Genomic DNA, 24,900 nt, shown 5'->3' on the forward strand with positions numbered 1-24,900 from the left:
CTCCTTCCTGTGCCTCTGGCTCTCTCTCTCTTTTGGTTTTTGTTTTTATTCTTTATTGGTATTAAAATCCTTCTTTCCCTTCAGTCCTCTGCAAAGCTCTTTAGGAGTTGATCACTTGCATGTGAATCTACTTCCATGTTTTCATTAAGTATGTCTGAATTTAATGACGAAAGGCAGGGCTGACAACCCTGGGAAATGACAGTCCTTTGTCTTTTCCCTGAGGCTGGTAATCCTTTACTAATCCTTCACTTGTTACAGGTGGTTTTATGCGTGTGACACAATGCATTTCTAGAACTGCATCATTAAGCACTTTGTTAGGAATTGAACTAGGCTGGTGCTTCCACATTTACATCTGTTTCAACTTGCTTTGGTGGTGAGAAGTGAAATATGTGATATGCAGTGTCAGCAAGTGCAAAAGTGAGACTTGTGTATCTGTTTGTTGATAGGACACAGTCCTCTCCAAACCACTTGCCAAATATTCTCTTATTTTGTTAATGCAACTGTCTCTGGGGGTCTAATCCTCATTAGATATGCGAAGGAATTGAAGATGAGGTTTGTCACTTGGTGAAGATCAGAAGTCCCAACACAGTTTGTGTAGAGCAACAGAGCTGCTGGCTGAAGTCAAGGCATATTTATATGTATCATGCTAGGAACCCTGTTTCCATCTTGGGTGCTATATATAGGACCTAAGTTATGCTGAGAATTCCCCTATTTAAATTTAGCTGACTACTGAGATGATGAGTTATGCTCTAGAGGTTCTCCAGCTTGGCTGCCCATTAAAATCGCTTGGGGAACTTAAACGTGAGATCTCAATGCCCAGGTCATAATCCCAGACCGATTAAATGAAGATCTTTGAGGGGGACATCCATACTTTGTACAGCTACCCAGCTGATTCTCACGTGCAGCCGGACTGGAGGAGCCCTGGTCTGGATTCTTGCTACTCAAAATGGAGTTCACTGATGAGCAGTCACCCAGGGACTTAATTGAGAAGGAGGCTCTCAAGCCTCACCCCAGACCCTGTGGAAGCAGAGTCTTTAACATGGTTCCATGTGATTCATGTGCATATTAAAGTTTGAGAAGCATTGAGCCAGAGCAGTGGTTCTCAAATTTTGGTGTATTTCACAATTCCTAGGAATTCTAGTTCACGAAAATTATGACGGTGCAACATAATTTGCTTTTAAATCATATACAGATAGAGCTTTATCAGGAGGCTTCTAGATTATTTTTAGTCTAGATTGTTAAACAGGTTATTTTGTATAAAAAGGGGCATGACCTCTGAGGCAAATGGGTTGTAAACTGGGAACAAGAATTTTATCAAGGAAGGTCCCCTGGGTGGCTCAGTCAGTTGAGTGCCCAACTCTGGGTTTTTCCGCTCAGGTCATGATCTCAGGGTTGTGGGATCAATCCCTGCATTCAGGTTCTGTGCTCCGTGAGGGGTGGGAGGTCTACTTGCTATTCTCCATATCCCTCCCTCTGGCCCTCCCCCTGCTCTCTCACTCAAATAAATCTTAAAGAAGTTTATCAGGGAAGACATTACAATTTTCAGAGCCTTTAATATACAGGTTTTGTTAATGTCTTTCAATGATCTTGAGATATGTGGGGCATTTATTGGATTATCTAGAGATAATTTACTCAAGCCAGTGACCATCTTTTTATGTGTTTTCACATTTGTAGTAGGGCAAAAAGCCTATAGAATGCTTTTGGAGTTTGAGTTTAAATTTAGTTAAAGGCTCATTACAAGTGACTCATTTGTTTTTAGGCTGCAGTTGACTTGTTCAGTGGTTCTGAACTCCGTATATCCAGAAGAATTAGCTGTGGAACTCTTCCTTTAAGCTTCAAAGGAATGTTATTACCCCCTATACCACTCCCCTAATTGAGTTAGATTCTTTGGTGGGTTTTGTTTTATTTTTTTAGCTGAAGTAGCTAAAGACATGGTAGATGAGAGGCACTGAGCCAGAATAGTTCATCTGTTCATAAGATGCCTCTTCCTTTCTCTGGACCTTTCTGAATACCCACCATCTGTGTTGTAATGCTGCCTCTCCATGGACCTTCCACATGGGTGCTCGATACAGCCTGTGGAACGAGTGGGTATTGAGTCCTATGGTATACAGAGTAGCAGCATTTCCTGCTGCCTCTAGCTCAACACCCTTTATGAGGTGGGTTTATTTTTATTTTCTGTGCGCTTTTGTGGGGCCGGAAGTCATTTGCCACAACCACTGTACATAGTCTGTTCCCTGCCATTCTCTGCAGCCGTGGGAAGTCCAGCCCGGAGCACCTCCTGCCCACACATTTCCTGTACCCTGTCACGTGGAAACCATCTCTTGTGTTTTCTTCTCTTAGAAGCTTATACCTGTGGCCTCTTTGATCATACCCTTTCATCTCAGGCTTCAAAATACTTCTGTTATGATGGTTGGAAAATATGCAGCGAGGTCATAGAGGCCTGTTCCCTGGTTGTGGAGGCTCAAGAGAGCTAGCACTGGCCAGTTACCAGAGGCTTGGAGTGTCTAGACGAAAGCTGAGTGCTATAGGACTTTGTAACTACGTTTAATTTTTAAAAAATTTATCAAACACCAAAAATGGATCTCTCCTGTGAGGGAAGGCAGCATTTCCCAGAACAAGGCTTCTTAGATGAGGAGATGAGAAAAGAGTGGGAGGAAGCTCCTGAAGAGCAAAATAAAACACATTTTATTTGGTTACATTGTGTTAATAAGAGGGTCCAAAGTTACTGCAAAACTTCTGTCAATGGGATGAAAAAGAGGTATATTTTCCAGCCCCTGCCCCCGGCAGCCTGGTGTTGCAGAAAGCGTTTTGCAAAGCATTTTGCTTGATTGACGAGTGTTGATTTAAGAATCCGTTCTGGCATTTATTGTCTGTATTGACCTTCTGTGCCCCTAAAATTTAGTAAATAGGGGCGGCCTGGGTGGCTCAGTGTTAAGCCTCTGCCTCTGAGCCTGGGGTTCTGGGATCAGCCCTGCTTGGGGCTCCCTGCCCCGCAGGGAGTCTGCTTCGCCCTCTTACTCTGCCCCTCACCACCGCTTATGCTCTCTCTCTCAAATAAATAAATCTTAAAAAAAAAAAAAAAAAGCTTAGTGAATAATAGGCACCTAAGTACTGCACTCCGCAGTGCACGGAATTATTAAAGATAAGACATGGCCCTTACTGTCCAGAAGTGAGTGAGGCTAGCACTCAATGTCTGCCTTGTGTCTTCCACGAAGTGGTCTCCTGCCTTTTATGTTTCCCTATAAATCCCATGAGGAGGGGAGGTGGTGGTCCTTTACAGAGGAGGAAATGGAAATTCAGTTTGCAAGGGTTAGGGTCTGAATCTTATTTCCGTCTTATTCCAAAGCATTTGGATTAGGCTTTGGCTGTGAGAAATAATAAAATAGTAAGCACAGGGATAACACTACTTCACACGTCCGAGCAAAATGTACGTGAGAGTACCTTGTTAATATAATTGTTCCACAAATGTGTCACTACTCTCCTGGCAGTGATCAGAAATGCTGAGGACCATTCTCACACACTGATTTTTCTTCCTCAGCTTTGGGCCTCGGGACTACTGTGGCCCGGGTGGGCCTTCCTCTTTCCTTAGAGGAGAAGAGACTTTGCTAGGAGTCCTCATTGGGTTAGCTGTTCAGGCTTGCTCTGCTTTTTAAAATAACTGGGATGAACTGCTTTGCTTTTAACTTTTTATTATTGAAATGTTCTCTCTCTCTCTCTCACACACACACACACACAAGACTAGTAAAATAAACTCCCAGATGCCCAACACTCAGCTTCAACAATTAGCAACATTTTCCCCCAATCTAGTTTCAGGCTATTACTTAGTAAGACACATCTGGAGGGAGAGTGCCTTCTTTCTATGACTCCATTATTTAGTTAAAAAATATCTGAATGTCTCCTCTGTGTCAGGTACGAAACAGAGGTGATCGGAAGAGACCAGGTGCCTCCCTTTCTCAGCCCTAAGTCCTAGCTGGGGGAGAGCCAGGTGAACACAAATAGAATCTTGTTCTATGGGGGAGTGGAGGAAATCAACAGACTGCTGTGGTTGTAAAGGGAGCTGGGGAGGGAGCTCCTGAGAAGCAGTGGTCAGGAAAGCCCTCTCTGAGATGGTGACATTTAGGCTGAGATCTGACCCTTGAGAGAGCTGAGGGCCCGGCTAGCCTGGTTATCACTGTGCTAACTCGTGTTGCCATATGAATGAGTTGTGGAGTCTGCACGTGCAGAATAGTATTGCCTCAGGGGACTAACTAAAGGTGCAGGCCTCTGCTTTGCCTTCTAGTCCAATGCTAAAGTGGGGATCAAGTAGGAGCAAACAGTCCCAGTAGAGGGAGGGACATCCAGGCAGAATACAAGACAGGCCTTGGGGAAGTCCAGGGACCCCAGGCCTTTCCCACTCTTTCTGATGACAGCATCTGGAACCAGGTGGTACCGGGCATCCACAGTGCTTTGTGCAAAACTAGGGGGTTTGAGTTTAGTGCTGCTGCGGGCCTAGTGCTCTGTGATTGCAATCAAGCTACTTTACCTGCTTCCTCCCTTGTGAAAGGGGGAGATGTACTCTGCCTCCTGCTTGGGCTTACCATAAAGATCAGAGGAGATAATGTTTGCTTTGGTGTCAGAAGAGGCCAGTGTGCAGAAAGATTCTAGATAAGGGTGCTGCACCACCATGTTGCTTGGTAAATCACTGGAATAACGGGTGAGCCAGGAGAAGTGAGGACACCCTTGAGCTTGCTAAAAATAGTGTCTTGAGGTCTCCCTTGGAGAGACATCCTTTTTAAGGTTAACCCAGTTTCCCCCGATCAAGGCTGGAAGCATGAAATGGAGACAGTTGCTCACCACTCTAAACCGCATTCATCTACTTAAATTCTCTTAAGTCCTGCCAGCCTTGTCTTGCATTTATGGGTGTTTCCCCTAATATTTTCTTTTCTCCTCCTTGGCTGGATTGTGTTTGGGTGGTTCAGGGAAAGGGTGGATGGGCACTTTCTTCTCCGTTATTGGGATTTTTGAAAGGGGGGGATCTCTCCCATGGACACTACTGCCTCTGGAATGGAAACATGCTCCCATTTCCAGAGCAAACAGGAAGACTGGGCTCTTCCCAAAGGTGGTGAAAGCCCCCCGGAGCCCCCTAGGGTGTTCTGGCCTGCAAGAAGATGGCCACCCGGAGAAGCTAGCCCATGGGAGGGTGCTGCAGAGGTCTGCCTTATGCTTTTAGACCTTGTGTTCTGCGGGGCCTCCTGGTGACCTTTCTGAGGGCAGATAGGCCCCAGAAGGTGAGAGGGGAGATAAGAACCAAAAGTATTTGGGGTGGGTGATTGGGGAGCCCTAGAGTGCTCTGAGGCTAGGAGTGGTGTCTATTGTCAGAAACTGGACCGCAGCCTTGCCATTGTCTCTGGCAGGCTCTCCCTCAAGCTCTCCTGGAAGCTGGGAGCCAGGGAGGGAGCAAGAAAACATGCCTGCTGGTGTAGTGAGAAGTTCCTGGGGCCATGGTGAAGGGAGAGGGTTCGCTACTGTGGGAAACAGCATACACTAGTGGGGCCTGGGAGCCTGGAGCTGGCCAGGGGCTGGTCTCAGTCAGCGTGGTGGGCCACCCTGACAGTCAGCATGTGGGCTCACAGTCCCTCTTCTCAGCTATTTCTCTGAACATGTGTGTTTACTAAGCTTGTACACCCTTATCCCTTTGGCATCAAGAAGCGGGCGGGCAACTTTATATTTTATCCACATGATTGATGAAAAATTGGGACTCAAATGTTGAAGATTAGTGAGGAGGGAGGTGAGATACTTACAGATAACCACTGGTTCTCCTGACTCCTGCTGAGGACTCATCCCCCAAATCTGATAACCGAAACCTCCATCATACAAGTATAGTAATAGATGCTTATCTTTCATGCCCACATACTGGACTGTTAACTCCTTAAGGACCAAAACTGTATTTAATAGGAACAGTACTTTATTGAGATCAAATTTACATACAGTAAAATGCATAAGCCTTAGGTGTCCATTTTGATGCATTTTGACATGAGTGTACACCCACATAACGATCACCCAGATCGAGATAGGTAATTTTCATCACCCTAAAACCCCTCATGCACTCTTCCAGTCAATCCTTTTACCCCACCGTTCTCATTTCTATCACGGGTGATTAGTTTTGCCTAAACTTGAACTTCATCTGTGTGGAATCATCCAGTTGTACAGAGACAATCCCAGAACCTGGCACAGGGTCTGGCACGTGGCAGGAATGCAACGTGAAAGAAAGTCCTGGTTCTTAAACTACCCTAGGAGAGAGCACTGATCTCATTGGGAAACAGGCTTCAGGCGGTTAGTGACCTGCCCAGGGGCACAAGGCCAGGGCAGCAGAGGACCCTGGGTACCAGCAGAGGACCCTGGGTGCCAGCCCAGGCTCTCCATTCTGAATGCACACTTCTCTCCTAAGGCTCCCCCTAGCTCCCCCGGCCCTGTCCTCCCCTTCAGCACTCTGTGTGGGTGAGCCTGATGATGTTGGCGGGTTGTGCCCCCTGCTGCTTGCGGGGCCTGACCGGGGCCCCACTACCCTCTATGGGAGGTGCGAGGATCACCAAAGCTCTGGAGCCCCGTGCAGCGCCTGGCGAAGGCTCCGTTCGCGGAAGGAAAGTCATCTGCCCTTTTATCTTCCTCTGAAGGAGATTTCCCCAAGTTCTGGGGGCTTTCCTTTCCCAGAAGAAACGGGCCTTTTTTTTTTGGTGGAGCGCTGCTGCCCCCAGCTGGGCGGCGGGGGATACTACCACTGAGCGGGACGTGCAAACTCGGCGCGTTTTCCGTCTCTTGGGTTCTGGTCTGAATTCGCGGACCCTTCCTTGCCTCTTGGGCTCCTGGGTCCTGGGCTCCTGGTCTCCTGGTCTCCGAGAGGCAGATTTCTGTCAGGACCGTCACCCGGCACTTCAGCCGCGTCCTGAAGTAAGGGTCTTCCTCGGAGAACCAGCCAGCCCAAGCATATGTGGCCCCTATTAGACCTCGGGGGAAGGTGGGCTGGACGGAAGCTTTTGAAGTCCTGCCCCGTATTAAGCAAATATTTAAACAGGTGTGGTCAAGGTTTGATCTTAGGGCTCGGTTCAGAGCAGGGGCGGAGGCGGGGAGGCTTCTGTGCAGCGGGGCATGCGGCACCTCCCCCGAGCGCCGCTGGGTGCCTGCCAGCCCTCTTAGCTCCCCCTCTTCCTGTCGCACCTGCGGTCGGTGGCGGTGTAACGGCCCAGCCAGCCTGGCCCAGGCACGTGGCCTGGGGCGATGCTATCTCGAACTTAGTATTTTTAACTCCTCTTTGCAGAGGATGTGGCTTCTGCGGGAGAGCTTCAAAGGTGCCCCATTTGCCCTTCGGGGCCACCATGACGTCATGGAAATGGGGAGGGGAGGCCCTGAGCCCCCAGACACCTGGCGGGAAGTGGGAGACTTTTTCCACTTCCTGTCCTACTTCTGGCTACTGACTCAGTGTCTGACCTGTTTATTAATTTCAAAATACAGCTCTCCTTGTGATGCTCAGAGGAAACCTTCTGCATGCATGTGTCTGGGTGAAACGAAGTGTGGAAACCAGGTGGCCTTCCATAAAGTCCTCAGGGGTCAGTGTGCTTTTTAACAGAGTGACCCCACAGGCCCCATCTGGCTGCTCCCCAGGTCCACCCTCAGGAGCTCTCTGTCCCACACCCTGGCTGAGGAAGTAGTCTGCAGAAGCGCTTTTAAGATAGGACATGTGGGTAAAGTGAGGTTGCCCCGGTAATGTGACCTTCGGCCCCTGGTCTTGGAATAGTTGGGCAGTAACCCAAGTTCTGCCTCCCTGGCACCTCCCACATCCTCCAGACTCTGTCGGATGATTGCCTACCTGGGGGCTTCACTGGCCAGTGGGCCATCACTCAGGTTTTTCTTTCCCTGATAGTTCTTGACAGGTTACTCTTAGCTCTTGGCAAAATCATGAAATAGCAGCTCACCCAGCCGACTCCTCTATTCATCTCTCTTTTCCTTTCTCTTATGTTCCCCCTACGGCCCCCACCAACCTGGCTTCCTTCCCAGTGCCTAATGGCACTAAGTATTTATTTGTTCATTTGCTAGTTAAGTGTCTATTAAGCATCTGTGGCGTGCCAGCCATGGGGCTAGGTGTTGTGGACCCAGTGATGAACAAGATACATTGGCCATCCCGAGGAGTGCAGAGTTGAGTGGACTTTCTTGCCAAGATATTATGTGGTAACTACGGTGTTAGTGTTAAGGCTTTCCATGTGACCCAGGGGAGTGGGATTTTAATGGTCAAACCAAGAAGATAATCCTTCAAGACTCATGTGGCTGCCCCTCCAATGGTGGGTAATAGCAGAGGGGGTCACTCTGTTGGAGTTGAAGACCCCATCCCACTTTAGGGTGTTCCTGAAGCACATCCTTGATTAGCCCTCTTCTCTTTCTCTCTCTCTCTCTCTCTTTTTTTTTTTTTATGATTTTTATTTATTTAACACACAGACAGCGATCACAAGTAGGCAGAGAGGCAGGTGAATAGAGAGGGGGAAGCAGGCTCCCTGCTAAGCAGAGAGCCCAATGCAGGGCTCGATCTCATGACCCTGAGATCATGACCTGAGCTGAAGGCAGAGGCTTAACCCTCAAAGCCACCCAGGCACCCCAGCCCCCTTCTCTTGAGGGGACAGTTATTCTAGTTACACTGGTGAGGGGCCAGGTCTCTGGGTGAAGTGTCAGAGAATCTTCTAGAATCTTAGAACGGGGGTTGTGAGAAGTCGTTTGGTTCATTCTTTTGCCTCCAGAGCTGGCCTGTGTTTAATTAAGCTCTTTGGGCAGTTGGGTATCTGTCCAGACAAATCCATTCTACAGCTGGCCTTGGTGACACATTCCCTAGTGGGACAGAGGTCTTATCTCCTCGAGGCTGGTCTCTATTCATGGGGCCTGGGGTTCTCCAGGGCTGGGCCTTCGTATGGATGTGATGATGGTGTAACCGGGTTTCTTCAGCAGCCTCTTCCTTCCAGGCTGAGCAGTGCCTTGGTCCCTAAGTGCCCTGAGGGGCTCTGCTGCAGTGACCCCTAGGCCCTGTGCTGACCTCCTAAGGGGCACAGAAACTCTTGGTCTGGGATTGCAAGGGTATTTTAATTCCTCTGGACACCTTAGGTGGGGCCTGGGGCCAGAGGTGAGAACAGAGTGGATACAGAGGAGTGGAGTGTCCTTATCACCCCCCTTAGCACACCCACTTGCTCCCGGTCTGCCCTCTGACTCGGCTCTAATTGGCTTTAGGCTTAATGGCCTTAGATTTGAGGGAAGGTTCTGGCTGGGATCGAGAAGCCCTGGTTTGAGATGGAAATGTCTCAGGGGTGTGTTGACCCTGCTTTCCAGATGGCCTCCTATGTGCCTGAGGCTTGGCTAGGGCTGGGCGGGGAAGGAGGAACCCTTGCTCCCTTCGTGGGTCTGGGTGGGTCCCTAGCCACTGCCTGTCACCTCATAGGTCCTTGGGTGGCCTTAGGGGTCCATGACTTCAGGGCCCTGACAACTGAGGGCCCTGGGATGGCAAGATTCCACAGACTCCCCTGGCCTCCTCCCAGGTTCTTGGAGGGATCTGTCTTTAGCCCCTCCACTGCCTCCCAGGGTCCTTGCTCCTGTCCCCTGCTCTAAGCACCCATGTCCCCCTCAGGCTCAGCATCTTTGCTGCCAACTCTCAGGAGTAGAGCTGCCTCCCCGACCACCGGGGTCTTTTGTATACAGACCAGAGTGAATTACTACTTTAGGAGGAAAAAAAAAGATCAACTAATCTGCCTTAGGTTTTTAAGGGTTGATAAAGGCTTGCTCTATTAACCCTCCCAGGGGCATGTTCATTGAATCGGGAGAGGAGAATACTTTAATTAAAAGAAATTCCCAATGGCGGGATCTCTGGAATCTTGTCAGGGCGATGAGGCAGAACCTTACCTTTGGGAAGGTGGTACCTGTCCTGCTGTGTGTGAGAGGGACCCGTGATGATGGGGTGACCTCTGTGGCTGTCCCTTTTTGTGATCTTTAAAGGGACTTGGATTTAGGCTGCAGGTGAGGGGACTCAGTGAGAACTGCAGATTCTGTGACCGTCCTCCTTTACAGAGGCTACAGAGTCAGAGGCCTGTGGAGCTGGAGGCAGCTTCCCAGTCCTAGAGGATATTTTATAGGCGGTGACCCTGGAAATTATGGAAGCCCCTCCGTACTATGCCCAAGTCCCCTGTTGAGCTGGGGGCTTGATCCCTGTGAAAAGCAGCAGGCCTGACTTGTAGCTGGAAGGACTTGCATATATCCGGCTGATGTGGTTGGAGACACATGTGTGAACCATAGAGGTGTTTGGGGATAGGACCCTCCCTTCCCCCTGGGAATCCATAAGCCTTGGGCTTGATGGCAGTAATTGTGAGGAGGATGGCTGCATCTCAGAAGGGCACTCAGGCCCAGAATACCGCGGACCCTGGGGAGCCCTACCTTCTGTCCTCTTGCTAAAAGCTTAAGACATACACACACCCTCCTTGGGAAAGTTCCTGAGCTTGAGGAAAGAGGATTCATTTCTTATATCTAGGCTGGGGGGGAGGGAGGAAGTAGAAAGTCTGGCTAATCTTCACTCCCTTTTCCTGCTCTTAGACCAGACACCCCAAAGTTGTGGCATTGGGGTGGGACCCAGGCAGTGGACTGGTGGGTGGTCCCCAGCCATGAATCTGTAGGGGCCATGCCCGGTTTCAGTGAGAATCCAGTCTGAAAGGAAATGGTCCCGGAGGGCAGGAGACAGTGGGTGGCATTTGGGGGATGCTTGCTGTGTGGTCCCTGCCTGCCAGATTTCCACGGCCAGTCCTGATCAGTCATGGGCATGGGCCTCCTACTATGGGTGGCCCAGTGGTGCGGCAGGAAGACAGAAGAGCAGGGACCTCAACTATTAAGTGGGTTTGCCTGCCCCCCACCCCGCCTCCCCCAGCTCAGCCTTCTAAGTGGAATTTTTTTAGAGGTTGTTCCAGGATGAGATTGACTTCAGCAGCTTGTTGAATTAGGCACCCTGAGCAACATCAGGACAAACACCTTGGTTGCTTTCTGCCCAGTCAGGGATCAATAGCACGCTGAGCATACGTGACCCTGACCAAACCCAGTCAAACAGGAGCACATTTGGGCTCTTCCAAATTGTCTTTAATGAAGTCAAGGGTAGCAGGATATACAACGCTGCTCAGATACACAGCACAGCAGGGTCTCCGTAATAATTTCCCCCACATCTTGGGGAAAAGGGTATACATATTTATGAACATTATTTTAAAAAACGAACTCCTCACAACCTTCTCTGGGAGCTAGAGCCCAGGAGGACCCACTGGGGGTTCCTCGCCCAGAGGATAGGGGACAGGGGATGTAAGAGGCAGTCTCGGGAGGGACAGGGAGTCTCTCTGCAGCGGCCCCCTGACTTTGCTGTGAGCGTCCAGTGGTGACAAGCAGCAGTGAGGGAACCGAGGGGGCAGAGGCAGGGTTTGGCAGCTCTTCAGCACCTTGATGGTGAGTATCTGGTGGGATCCAGCTGGTGGCCATTGCCAGTGGGGCCAGAGAGGCAGACGGAGCCTTCTTATCTGTTCAGGGGAGCAGACAGTCTGCCTCTCTGCTTGAAGAGAGGGAAGAGGTATGCTGGGGAGCCAGGAGCGAGGGAGTGCCAGGCGCTCTCATGTTCTTGGTGACCTGGGTGGAGGAAGCACAGTGGTTAGGGCTGACTACCGAGGAGACAGAGTCAGGGGCAGTTAGGGATGTGGATAGAGATGCCTCCATTTGTAGAGTTCTAGGAGCGAACGGACACTGGACTTTCTGTTGATGGTGGTGGAACAGGAGGCACTTGTCAGTAGGATGACAGGGATACGGGGAGAGAGCTAGGGTTAGGGCATAAGAGGCATATAACGTCTTTGCGTCGTACTGGGGGCAGAGGACATGAGGAAAGGAATTGGGGGCCCCTCTAGGTTTTGCATTGAAAGGAGTATGTGGAAGGCAGGGGTGTAAACGAATCTGGGTCCTGAGTTTCTCATGTTTTTCCACTCATTAGTGGCTGGCCTTTGCTGTGACTTGGCCTCAATGTCTTTCTTTCCAAAATGAGGAGAATAACAGCCATTCTTCATAATTTATAGGGGAGGCATGGCTCAGCGGAAGTGCCTCTTGTCCCTTGAGGAGTCCTACCAATGTTCCAGGCCACTGTTATTTACAATAGTAACCCCTAAGCAGAGAAAGAGCAGGGGTTTGGTGGGCCCCACTATAGGACCTAAAAGCAAGTCCTGGGGGGAGGTTTGCTTTCCGAGCTTGGAGACCCTCACAGCCCTCCCTCCCACCTGAGATGCCCGCTCACCTCAGCGAGACCACAGCCGCAGTGTCATGAGCAGGTTAAACCCAGCCACTTTCAGGAGGGCGACACGCAGCCCGATCGTGAGCAGGTTGTAGAAGTTTAGGTTCATATCTGCCAAACAAGAGGTTATTGGCATGCGTATCCCTTCCTAACCCTATTTGTATCATTCTTTTCAAAGGAAAACACGAGCTGCACTCAATCCTTATTTTATGTCTGTCTCCCTCAAGAGTGGGGATGGGGCAGGGCTCAGAACTCACTGTAACCCCCTGGGTCTGGGTCCCCAGGTGACTAGCAGGCGCCTGAACCCCAAGAGGGACCATTCAGTGAAAACAACTCAGATGGAAATGGATGGGCCCAGGGCAGGTGGCCGGGAGTGGTGGGGATCCTGAGAGACAAGATTCTGCCTCCAGGAATCCTGCTGCTTTTCTTGAAAGAAGGCAGAAGCCCAGCTACTGGCACAGAGGGAACACGCCCTCAGGAGGAGCTGGTGAGTTCAGGGCCCTGCACAAGCCAGTTGGAAATGTCACCGCTGGGCCACCGAGAAGCTCTCTTTGGTTCTCCAGAGACCTAGGAGTGAGTCATGGGGTTCTAGGAAACTAGAGACTCATCCTGAAAGTCCTCAGAGGGGGAAAGCACCTTAGAGATGGTGAGAGGAGCCTGAGGATTCAAGAATATTCCCGTTCTTCCTAACGTCATTCCAGATCCATATATCCCTTCCCGCCTCTCCTATCTAGTCCGGGGGATTGTGGGTACATCTTGAAGCTGGGTTAGATCCCTCTCTTACCTGTTTCGAAGTTTTTCTCTATCAAAGTGGCATTACAGGAAAAGTCTAAAAGGAGAAACAAAGACATTTTCTTAGAGTTGAGTGAGCCGACTCTCCCATGCCAGACCTTCTAGGATTTGGGCAGATGAGCCTCTGTCTACAGGTTTTCCATGTGCTCTCCTGGAGAGATTTGGAAGGGACTTGTTGCCTATGGACACCCGCTGGGAGGGCCCTGGCTTCTGAGGACTACTACATTCACTTCACAAACGCTGCTTGTGCAAAGGACCTGTCACCCAACACAAGGCCACGAGGAACCATCAGACACAGATCCTGCCCTTGGGTAGGTTCTAGTCTGGAGTCTGAAAGAGGCAGTAAGACACACACAGTGACAAAGTGCCATGAGGGGTATAGATGCCCTCCTGTGTCCCATGGAGTCACTTCAGATTTGTTCCTTTGTTGTTACCATCTCAGTGGATGGCACTCTCATCGACTCAGCGGCTTGGGCAGGAAATCCAGCCGCCTTCCTGGCTCTCCTCTTTCCTTTGCAGCCCTGCCTGGTTCTCCCTTTGAATCTGAAATCGTGTTGGCCACTCAACTCCTTTACTCCCCCTGTCCAGGCCCCCGTTATCTGTCTGTGGCAATGGCTTCCTTTCTGCTTCCACTCTTGGCTCCTACAACCCATTTTCCACTTGGAGTGCTCTTTTAAAAAAGCAAATTGGATGTCATTCTCCTACTTAAAACCAATCAATAGCTCCTCATTGGACTTAGGAGGGTGGCTGCCCTCTCGTGACCTAGCAGGCCCTGTGATGAGGCCCTTCCCTACTTGGTCCATCTCCTGGCCTGCTGTTCTTCCCCTTCCTTGCTGTGCCCCTGTGTCAGCCCTCCACAGGCTCCCCATCTACCCTTGGCACAGCTGCCCCCTTCTTCTCCTTTAACTCTCATCTCACCTAGCATTTCCCCAGAGAGCCCTGCCCAGACTCCGTCCCTAAGTTGGCTGCTTCCTCCATCCCCAAGTTAAAGCACATGTTATAATCCGAAGTTCTCTAGATTTCTGCTTGCTGATGGATGGCCTCCCCCAACTGTAGTGGAGCTTGCTTAGGGCAGACCCCTCATCTGACTTACTTACTCCTTCACTCCAGCCTCTGGCTGGAGTGAGTGAATGAATGACTGGCTGAGGTTGGCTCTTTGGCAGAGAGACAGAACCAAGGGGAGGTATCTCGGAGAAAGGCATTAGATGGGGCAGTGAGGGGGCAAACGGCCTGAGCAGAGGCAGGGAGGTGGGAATTCGGGGCAGGTGAGAAGCCAGTGCCTTTCCTACCACCTTCTCCCCATCCCCTCTTTGCCTAGGACATCCTGGGACATGCCAGGATGGAGCTCCCTGGTGCTCAGTCACAGGAGTGGAGGGGCTTCGCTGACAGTGGATGAGGCCGAGACCACCCATCAGAGCAGCTTTTAGGGGAAGAACCAGGCATCTCCCAAGTGGGAAGCTTCGGCTGGCACAGGCACGGAGTCTGCTCTCACCTGAGCTGGAGTAGAATTCCTCAGGGAAGGTCTCATTGCATTTAAAATCAGTGCTGGTGCTCCAGGCCAGGGCCCCATTGCTCTTGGAATTCATCGACCACATGTCCAGGATGGTACTTTTTAGCTTCATCGTCGTGGACTCTGGGGCTTGCTCTTCATTGGTTTCAGAACCAAAATCGGTGAACAGGCAGACAGAGATGTTACTGGATTTAGGGCTTCTCAGCTGGTACACGGCAGGGTCAAGGTCTGTGATATCTGTGGGCCAAAAGAACCCAGGTTAGGAGATGCTCATTTCCCTCTTTGCCCCAACCCAGGTCTGAGTCCAGATGCCAGTGATGGGCAAGAGCAAGGCTCTGTGGGGCTGGCAAGTCACATTCTCAGGCTTTGGGTAGAAAAGAACATTCTGGAAACCAGTTCTAAGTGGACTGGAAGTCAGGGCCAGGCAAAAGCCATGGGTCCTGGCCAAGAGGCCAGGTTCTCAGTGGAGGCTCTCTGGCTGGCCCTGCCTGGCATTCAAGGAAACCAGAAATGTAGGGCTCCTTGATGATACTGTTCATTTTTTCACTTAATAGGAACATCTTCCAAAGCACAGTGGGACTAGTAAGCAGCAACGCTGCTCTCACAGGACAAAGCAAGCTTAGAATAGAATAGAGGCCCAGCAAAGCAAACCATACATCTAGGAATCAGGGGTGGCCTCCCCCAAATTAGGCTGGGTGTGGACAGCAATTGGAGGTTTCTTATCGGCTGGCATTAAGATGAAAGATCGGTCACATCACAATGAGGAGATTTCTCCTTGGTAAAAGTTTTAGACATTAAGTCGAAATACCTGCCTTCCAGTCCTTGATCTACTGTTCATTAGATCCAAGGTCTTGAGCAAGGCACATCAGCTCCCTAAATGTCAGGAAGTTCATCTGTAAAATGGAGACATTACGTCCTCCATGGAAAATCAAAGGGGGAGTTTCTCTCTATAGAAACTGTGCCTTAAAATTCCCCCCAGGAAATAGGGGTCAGTGGAGGCTTTTCCTTAGAGCTGAGAATCGTTCTTCAGTATTTCTGTAGGATTTTGTGTTTTTAATATAACTCTTGTTGTTTATTCTTTCCGACCTCCTGCCTTTAGAAGAGGAAACAGAGGTTTGCTGGGAGGGTTAACACACTGGGGCCACCCAGAGAGTTTACAGCAGGGATGGGACTAGAGTTTCCTGCCCCTGCGGTTCTCTGCTCCCACGGCTCCCCACCCTGCATGCAAGGTTTCTCAGACCAGGGGTGCACCCCACTTGTGAGTCCAGCCAGGGTGGCCTTTGCAATGCAGACTTCCAGCTGGACCTGAAATCAGGGACACCAGCCTTTGGCCTTGTCTTGGGTTGCTGAGTCAAGGCACACCAAGGGTATCAAGTCAAGGGTGTGGGGCTGTCCCCGGAGCAGCAGAACACGGGTGGGTATATGGTTTCATGTGAGGGGCATCCAAAGCTCTGGCCCTGAGGAATTCTGCCTGTTCCTCTTCAATGTCCCCATATCTAGGGCTGGGGGTAGGGTCTGACATCACTGTGGATTAAGGCCCTAGGGCATAAATCTTTTATAGGGAGAGAAAGAGACCGAAAGCCATTATGTGCCACCAACATACCCCAATGGGTTTGTTAGTCCTCGATGGGAGTCATGGATGGGACTGGGAATGGGGATGTGGAAGGGTATGAAGGTGCTGAGAGAATGTGGTCTTGAGGAGAAGGTAGAGGGTAAGGTGCCACTAGAACAGTTTGGGCTTAGTGGGGGAAGAGGGGTTGCTGTGGGGGCCCAATGTCCAACTCTGAGTTGTGGTTAAACACTCAAATCAAGTTCTAGAGCCACTAAGTGTCAGGCTGGAGAAGGTCTAGCATGCTGCCCAATGTGATAGTCTTTCGCTATCTGTGGTTATTTAAATTAAAATGAATGAAAATGAAATCAAATTAAAATTTAATTAAAAATTAAAACTTCATTTTAAGAGTGTTGTAGCTGCTGTGTTGGACAGTGCAGGTTGATAGAACACTTCGATCATCCCAGAAAGTCCTGTTGGACAGTGTTGGTCTGGAGAGAGCTATGCTACAGAATATGAGATTTTTCAAGGAAAGGTACTGAGGGCTGATTGTGCGCCTTAAAAACCATCTTTAAGTCGGTGAGGATGGGAGGGTGACTCCATGAGGGAAAGGCCAATTTTTGCTCAATCTAGCTAGTGAGAAATCAACATGAAATAGCAAATCAATGAAGTCAGAAGACTTGAGATGATTTTTGCTGCTCCCCAGTCTCATTTTTACCAAGACTTCATTCATTTTTGGGCTTCCCTATCTGCATTTTTGCTGTTGTTTCTCCTGTCCAGCTTCCTTACCTCTGATTTCCTCTCTTGCTTCCCTCTCTACCCCCACTATCTCCCCATTCTCTTTTTTTGAGCTCATCCTCCAAAGTACTTGTCTAAAACCTAGAGCTGATTGCATCATTTTTGTTCAGAATAATTCAGGGACTCCCTAGTGCCCACAGAATAATGTCTGAATTTCCTGGCATGACATTCAGGGGCTGTCATGATCTGGAGAGCTTGAATTTTCTTCTCTCAAGTCCTTTCTGTGCCTTAAATGAATAGAGCTTCACCTGCAGGCCCACAGAAAGAGTTTTCAGGTGAAGACCTACTCATCTAGGGCACATAAGGGACTTGAGAGAAAAAAGTCAAGTTCACCTAGTGTCTGCCATGTAGTATGTGCTCAAGAAACAATTGTTGGATCATAAATGGCCTAGTAACCAACAGATTTGCAAAATTTCCTGCTTATCAGAACTTTTTGGTAAAAAAAGCTGGGTACTGATCCTTAAACTTGCTTTTAAGTCCTTTTACTTCCGCTCCCATGTAACTCTGGCACAACCATCTCTTTTTGTCTGAGGATGAGAAATGAATCACTTTTAATTTGGAGGTCTTTAGGGGTTCCTCTGCCAGAGCCCTGGGAGGAGACGCATCCTATCCTGTTCCACCTTAGCAATGCCCATCCTTCCACTGATGACATTTCAGACGTTGGTCTTAGGAAGACTGGATCAAGTTTCCAGTGTGGAAGTTCAGCTCTGCTAGATCCTAACTTTTCATTATAATTCAAAACTGACTGCAGAGACACATGTCCAAAAGCTCTAGTGCTTCCGACGCGTTGGGGCACAACAGTGAAATTAGTGCTTTGTAGTTAGGTACTAGGAACCCGGAAGTGTTCCCACTTAGGAATCCTGACTCTGGGTCCCACTGAGCCTCTGGTGAGCATCAAGAAACAATGAACCTGGGTGGACTTACCAGGAGTTATGGAAATTCTGGTTCCTTTGCCAAATTTCAAACGTGAGGCAACACCTTCATACCACACCTAATGTCTCCATTACAGAAACCCTTAGGTTTCGCCTCCTCTGAGGAATGGGGTAATCTACCTCATAAGAGCCTATTGAAGAAGGAGAGGGGAGGTCCCTAGGACATGAGGCATCCGGGAAGGGGCTGGCCCCCTCTCACATTCATATCTGGTCTCCATTTCTAAATTGGATCCCCAGGTTCCTAGTGGCCAGCCTTGGCCCTAATTGTCTGAATTCTCTTGAAGGGTCTAGAATTCCTTTTCTCTATTGTTTAAAAAGACATTTTATTTGCTTTTCCCTGCTTCCAGTTTATTATCAGATGTGTTTACTTAGGCCAAAATGCACATGCCTTATTCACATCCAAGATCCTGCCTTTTTTATTGTTGTTCCTTATGCTTGAAAGTCCCCTTCTCTCCAGTCTTTGCCCACACAGATCTTACCTATCCGTCAGGCCTAGTGAATCCTTTCTACTGCATAAAACCTTATCTGTCTAGGCCAACTTCCAGCTGTAAACTCATTCCTCTGAATCTCGATTGTGCCTATTGATGTCATCAATTTGTTCACACTGAAATAGTTTTCAGCTTGCTAAATTTACAGTAGTTATGTCCCTTTAGCTAGTTCTTATCCAATTTGGGAATAGGTCAGTCATCTATCTTAGACTTCTTTGCAGTCAGTCTAACATTTTTTAGAGTGATGGCCACATAGAAGGCATTAGAAAATACCCATTGAACGATTAAAGTCAAGTTTTAATGTGTTTGACCTAGAGAAACACAGATTTTCAAAATTGATAGTGATGGCTTTTCCTTTCACAGAGGCTTCTGTAAGACAATTCACTGTAACACACACAGTTAGCCTCCCCATAGTTAAGACTGATATTCCCAAGGAAAGGAATAGAGACACTCACTGGCCCATGGGATTGCAAATGGGGCCACCTGGGAAGACTCACCAGCTATTATAGACACTTGGGATCCTTTTCCAAATGTGAATTTGCCCACAGTTCCTGCAGTATTCACACTGCAGGTGACACCATTACAGAAACTCACAAAATCTACCTCTTGCTTCAGTAGAAGTACTGATCTCCTCCAGGGGACAAGAGAATCACACTTTCTAGAGTTAGACCTTCTGCTTGCTCTCTTGTGTTGAGGATTTGGTTTTTCAGCCCTTTTCCCCCTGCCCTATCCTGCTATAGTACCCTGTGATCTCAATAAACCAAGAATTCAGTAGGGCACAACCCCTGTCCAGGGCAGCGGTGTCTTGGATCTTCTCATGGAGGGCCCAAGACTATGTACTTATCACTTGCCTCAAGATTCCTAGTCTCAGTCTAAAGATGTTTCCTGAGCATTGAATGCTGGATGGGAGAATTTTCTGGGGATGGGTGAAAAGAACCATTAGGAATCCTACAGAAGAAAATACCTGGGCTCAACTTAGCATCCTGGACAAAGAAGAATTAGTTGTCAAGGTTGACCCTTCCTCCACTTTACTTACTTGGCTGGACATTCTGTCTGGTTCCTGCTCCAAAGATTAACATGGTACTCTGCTTCATTCCCACGGCAGCTAAGGTATTTAATATTAAGGTATTTGATATTAATCTACTGGAACCCACAGGCTGCGAAAGCACCATCCTAAAAGTCTCCCTGGGTCTTTGTTTCTTAGATTTTCTATTTCTCAGGGAAGCTCTTACCCCTCCCCTTTACAATAATGTAAACCTTTTATAGCAAGGCCTTGATGAAGATGGGGAGAATAATAATAATAATGAAATTATCACTAGAAAAACACTATGAATAGTATAAGACTGATGAATCACAGGCCTGTACCCCTGAAACAAATAATACATTATATGTTAATAATAAAACAAAAACCAAAAACCAAAAAAGCAAACAAAACAAAACAAAACAAAAAACAAAGAAAGGCTATTATTCATTAATTGCTTGCTATCTGCTGGGCATTGTCTTATATTATTATGATGTGGTTCTTGGCATTTTGATGCTGACGAAGTAGAGACTTTAGAGAGGGTAGGGCCAGAATTTCCCCCAGATCTGTCCACCTGTCAAGTTTGCTGTGAAGCCCATAAAATCCTGCCTCCGTGCCTTGATATGTCACAAAATATAACTGCTCTTTAGGTAGGGTCAGGGTCCCTTTTTTCCCTGGGAGAGGTTCGAGACTCCTAAACTCCAGAGAAGGTTCTGGGAGCAGGTATCCCCATACCACGTCATTAGCTGCAACAAGGAATGCCACCACTAAGGGCTGCGATAGGCAATAAGAGGGAATTCAGGTTCGCCCATTAAGTCATTCCTTCCCCACAAGGGCACGTTGCTAATTTCCTGAATGTTCTGATTATCTGGTGCTGATATTATAGGCTTTGTTTGAGAGTGCTGAGTATCTGGAATTCTTTCTACATTTCTGTAAATTCCGTAAAATTCTGCCTGGTCTTTCATTTACTCAATTGGCTCTTGGGACTTCTGTCTTTAATAAGAGAAATGGGAATGTTTTAAGTCACCAAGAGAGCTTATAGGAAATGGAAAACAAGTGTTTACTGTTCCCCTGAGTTTGCTGTAAATCATTGCCGGTTTTCTCACAGACAAGCCGAGGGTTACTTTTGCCCCAGACTCATGCGTGATCGTACTCACATGGGTTCACAGCCAGCCTGGTCCCAGCTCCAAAGGTCAACTGACTGTAGCTATTAGACAACACAATAGCGGGGCGCTTTACAAGAACTCTAAGCTGGGCAGGGTCAGCCTTCTGGGGGCAGCAATGTCTTCTGTTCCCATGCTACAGATTCCTCCAAATCACTCTTTCCCTGACCCAAGAGAAAAGTCTGGCTCACCGAGTCCCAGTTTTTCAAATGCAATAAGCCCACAGACCTTTCCCTCACAGCCAGACTGGAGCTGGTCGGCCTTCCTGGAGGGTGGACACCCTTTCTGGGTTCCACACTGAAAGCGAAGGAGGAAAATTGGAGGTGTCTGAAGAAGAGCCAGGAATTAATTGGGAAATGAATCTGGAGGGGGAATTCAGAGCCCTGGCAATAGCTGACACATCTAGGGGACGTCTAACTCCTGGACTCGAGGCCTGTGCAAGGCTCTTTTAGAAAGGCGTTCTGTTATTCCTTGAGGGCAGAGAGAGAGGCTAAACTTGCCAGAGGAATAGTCACATAAAGGCACAGGGAGGACTGCTTAACTCTGATGGTTGTGAGAATCAGGAATGAGTTACATACAGGGCCCCAGAATCTTTTTCTCCAGAGGTTTCTAAGATTAGGGTTGACATCCGTATGGGGAAAAAATAAATCTCCAAAGTTTGAGAGTGGTTTAGACAGGTACTTCTTGGTGAGAGTTTCACAGAACTCTAGTCCTAAATTTTTCTGCAAAAAAGATTCTAAGCTCAAATTAGTTTGAAAAGTGTTGTTATACTCTATACTGACAAGCCATATTAGCTAATTTTAAAGGCTCTGAGAAGTCCTGCAGTGAAGAAATCCAGAGCTTCTCAAATTTACTTGATCTAGTAAACTTCTTTTCTTAAAACACTTAAACACTTAAGATCTGTGGAACATGTGGGTATATATAAATATAAATATATTCCTTGGAAGTCCCTTTTCTAGTTCCAAGAGTTTAAAATTCCATCCAAACTTTAATCCTTCAGTTTTCTGTGTTCTGAATCTGTTCTCCTGCCTGCTCCTGTGGACATGATTAGGGGTCTTTTTGATTCTGATTATTTCTTTTTGATTATCACAAAACAGCTTCATTCTATTTGGGGAATTGCTGAACATGTAGTCAGCTGTAGAGTGAATTCTCCTGCTGCCATCAGGAACATCTCGAGGGCAGGCACAGATGCAATCAACAGGCAGGAACCACAACGCTTCCACACTTTGCAGAGTTTACCTTCTAGAAACAACGGCAACTTTAAAATCTTTCCCAAATGTGAATTTACCAGTCTTCTTTCCACCCACCTTCCTTACACACCTTGGAGCTGTGTACCTCAAAGAAGATTTTGGTCCTAAGGGAGAAGTTTCCTTAGAACAAATGGAGGGAAGTTTCCTGGGTGGTCTCTCAAGTGGAGACGTAGACTTCCTGTATTTATCAAGAGATGTTTTTCCTTTTTCCTGTTAAAACCCTCTTGTGCTACTTCCATATCACAGGCATTATGGTTCTTACATGCACTGAAACTCTGGTTCTTGAAAAATAGCTTGGGTGTCAGGCTTTCCAAATGCAGCCTGGGAGGGAAGAGTCTTTGCTAAAATGCCCAAATGAACAGGTAAAGGCCACGGACGTTTTCCCCAGAGAGATGGGCTTTTTCTCACCCTTGTGCATTTGGATGGATTCTCTAATCTCCCATTTTGAAGTCTATGACAACTCTGTCCGTTGGGGAATACTTGCTACTGTCTAAAGCAACAGGTTCTGAATAGTTCCTACCTCTCCACTCAGGCCTTCCTTCACTCCCCTAGCCAGAAGGTATTTTTTCAACACTCATGTTTGGTGACACTTCTGTGCCAGACATTGGGCTGGGCTGTACAGGTGTCAGGATGAAGGAGAGAGGGTCCTGGCCTCACTGAGCTTACAGGGCAGGGCAGGATGCATGGAAGTACCAGGGAACTAAGACAGGAGGTTGGGCATGCCTTCCTCTCTGTTCCCGTTGCAGCTTGCGTGGGTCTCCTCTACATTGTAACACGGAGCCCAGTTGTCTGTTTATAGACGTTTACCTGCTGGGAGATCCTGAATGGCAGAGACTGCCATCTTTCCTGCCTGCCTGCCCGACTTCTGCCTCCCCTCCGCCCTCCCTCCTTTCCTCTCACTCCCATCTAGCATAGCGTTTAGAATGTAATAGTTGCTTAGTAAATATTTATTTGATGCAGTCCTGCTGTCTATCTTTTATTAGGACTATTTCATTTCTCTTTTGTGTTCTGTATGGTTCTCTTTTCTAAACTTTTTATTGTTTTTATTCCATTAATTAGGCTTTAAGCTCTTCCTATAGCTCTCCATTAGATATGGAGTTTTGTGAGAGTGTGTCCAAAGGCCAGTGTCTTTGGGAAGTTTAATTTCCCACCTTTCATGAAAACTCGATGATAACAAAAATACATTTTTTGGCATAATCAGTCATAATTTCTTTCCTGAAAAAGATCTCTCATCTCAAAAGAATCTAGAAGCAGCAAGAGAGTCTGTCTCAGTAATGATGAAAAGGCCAATACCCATGGGAAATTTCTAGCATTAGAAAATAAACCGCTATTGAGCCAGTGGCTGGAAATTAAAATTTCAAAACATTCAAGCCTCATGAAGAAACATGAGAAATTGGCTGAGAAAGTGCAGATTCATCATCTAAGAAAGCAGAGTAAGGGACTTTCTGTGTCTTTGGCTAGAGTCTCAGTTCAGGCACTTACTTGGATGCACCTGGAGTCTTGTTCCACTCCCAAAAGTGAGTGCTCGGCCACCTGTGTCCACACTGTGGTATGATCTAGTACAAATACCTGCCCTCTGCCACCCAGGGTGGCTGCCCAGTCCCCTACAGGTTTACAGCACTCCCTCTTGGGGGAACAGAACTTTTAAACAGCATGTTCCAGGAGGCCTGGGTGGCTCAGTTGGCTAAGCGTCTGACTCTTGATTTCAAGGTCATGATCTCAGGGTCGTGGGGTTCGAGCCCCGCTGAGTGTGGAATCTGCTTGTTTTTCTCCCCCTCCCTAAGCTCCCTTAACTCCCCGCTGCCATTCCCGCCTGCTCTTTCCCTTTCCCTAAATAAATAAATACATACATACAATCTTAAAAAAAAATTAAACAGCCTATTCTATGGTTTTGATGATAAATTTCTCTTTCCATGTCACTTCATGCCCAGTAGACAGTCCTTCTAGGTTTCCACTTCCCTCACTGCCATCCCTACATCCTGACAACCCAACTCAATGACTTGGTTGATCTCTACAGAAATGCCGAACCCTGCCTCAAGGCTGCCACAATCACCATGGCAAGAAGGCTCAGGGTGGGCACACTGAGGACTAATTAGTGGCCTCCCAGGTCTGGGGTCTTCCTTCTCAGAGTATGGGGGGGAGGGGGGATGGCGCTCACAGTGATTAGCATGGATAACACGAAGACACTAGTCAAATAGAAGCCGAATAGATTCGAGTTCCACTCATAACTCTCTGATTCCTAGCTGTGCAATCCTGGGCACATTACTTAACGGGAAGCTCTGTTTCCTTATCTGTAAAGTGGGCATGATGCCAGCTACCTAACAGGAGGATGAAATTGAACATGGAGTGAGAACTTCGTGAAAGGCAGTAGTCGCTGGTGTATGCCAAGCATTCAGTCAATAGTAGCTATAATGTAATGATTCAGCAGTGCTCCACACGAAGGGCAAGACATGAAACTTTTTGCAGCTCGAGGAGACCCATCCCTTCCCCACACTCCCATCCAGCACCCCTGAGTGCCCCCACCCTGGCTGGGATGCTCTCCCATAGGACAGGTATTTCATGGCTGAGAGAGAGTCTCAGCCATAGGGTTGACGGGTGGGGTAGACCCCTTAGCTGTCAAGGAGAAAGTTCTGCTTCTGAAACTGAACCAAGAGTAAATTATTGTTCTCCCCCCCCCACTCAAAACTTGAGGATTTGTCTTCTAAAAGTACTGTTTGCAAAACCCTTGTTCAGCAGAGCCTTGACCATGTCATTAGACCCAATGCCCTGCTAAGTTACTCCCGGACAACCAAGGATTCTTAACGACGGAGCAGACCACATCACGGGCTCTCATCATTCAAGTATCCTTCCATAATCTATTCCTGTCTACCACATTTCCCTTATCGAAATAAGAATTCTATAATACTCACAGGGATGAACAACAAGCCTGGTCCCTCTTCCAAATGTAAGTCTGTAGTTTCCTCCTGATACACACAGTGAGGAAAGCCTTTGATAAAACCTGTCTTATGTGACCACCATTGACCCACTGCCCCAGTGGTGTTGGGGCAACCATCCAGGGAAAAACCACTGGTGGACGCTCTGGGAGTTGCA

General features: G+C 48.1%; 1 gene segment (V, D, J or C); it reads right to left on the reverse strand.

Annotated features, from left to right (window-relative positions):
- Nucleotides 1–11,105: 11,105 nt before the first annotated feature.
- The window catches only part of LOC309866777 (M1-specific T cell receptor alpha chain-like), a 341,597-nt gene continuing 327,802 nt past the window's right edge, over nt 11,106–24,900 (reverse strand). The window contains exons 4-7 of the C gene segment in view: nt 14,592–14,846; nt 13,092–13,136; nt 12,311–12,418; nt 11,106–11,658 (exon numbers count right to left, since the gene is read on the reverse strand).

This window comes from Mustela nivalis, assembly GCF_964662115.1.
Source record: "Mustela nivalis genome assembly, chromosome: 6".
Classification (NCBI taxonomy): domain Eukaryota; kingdom Metazoa; phylum Chordata; class Mammalia; order Carnivora; family Mustelidae; genus Mustela; species Mustela nivalis.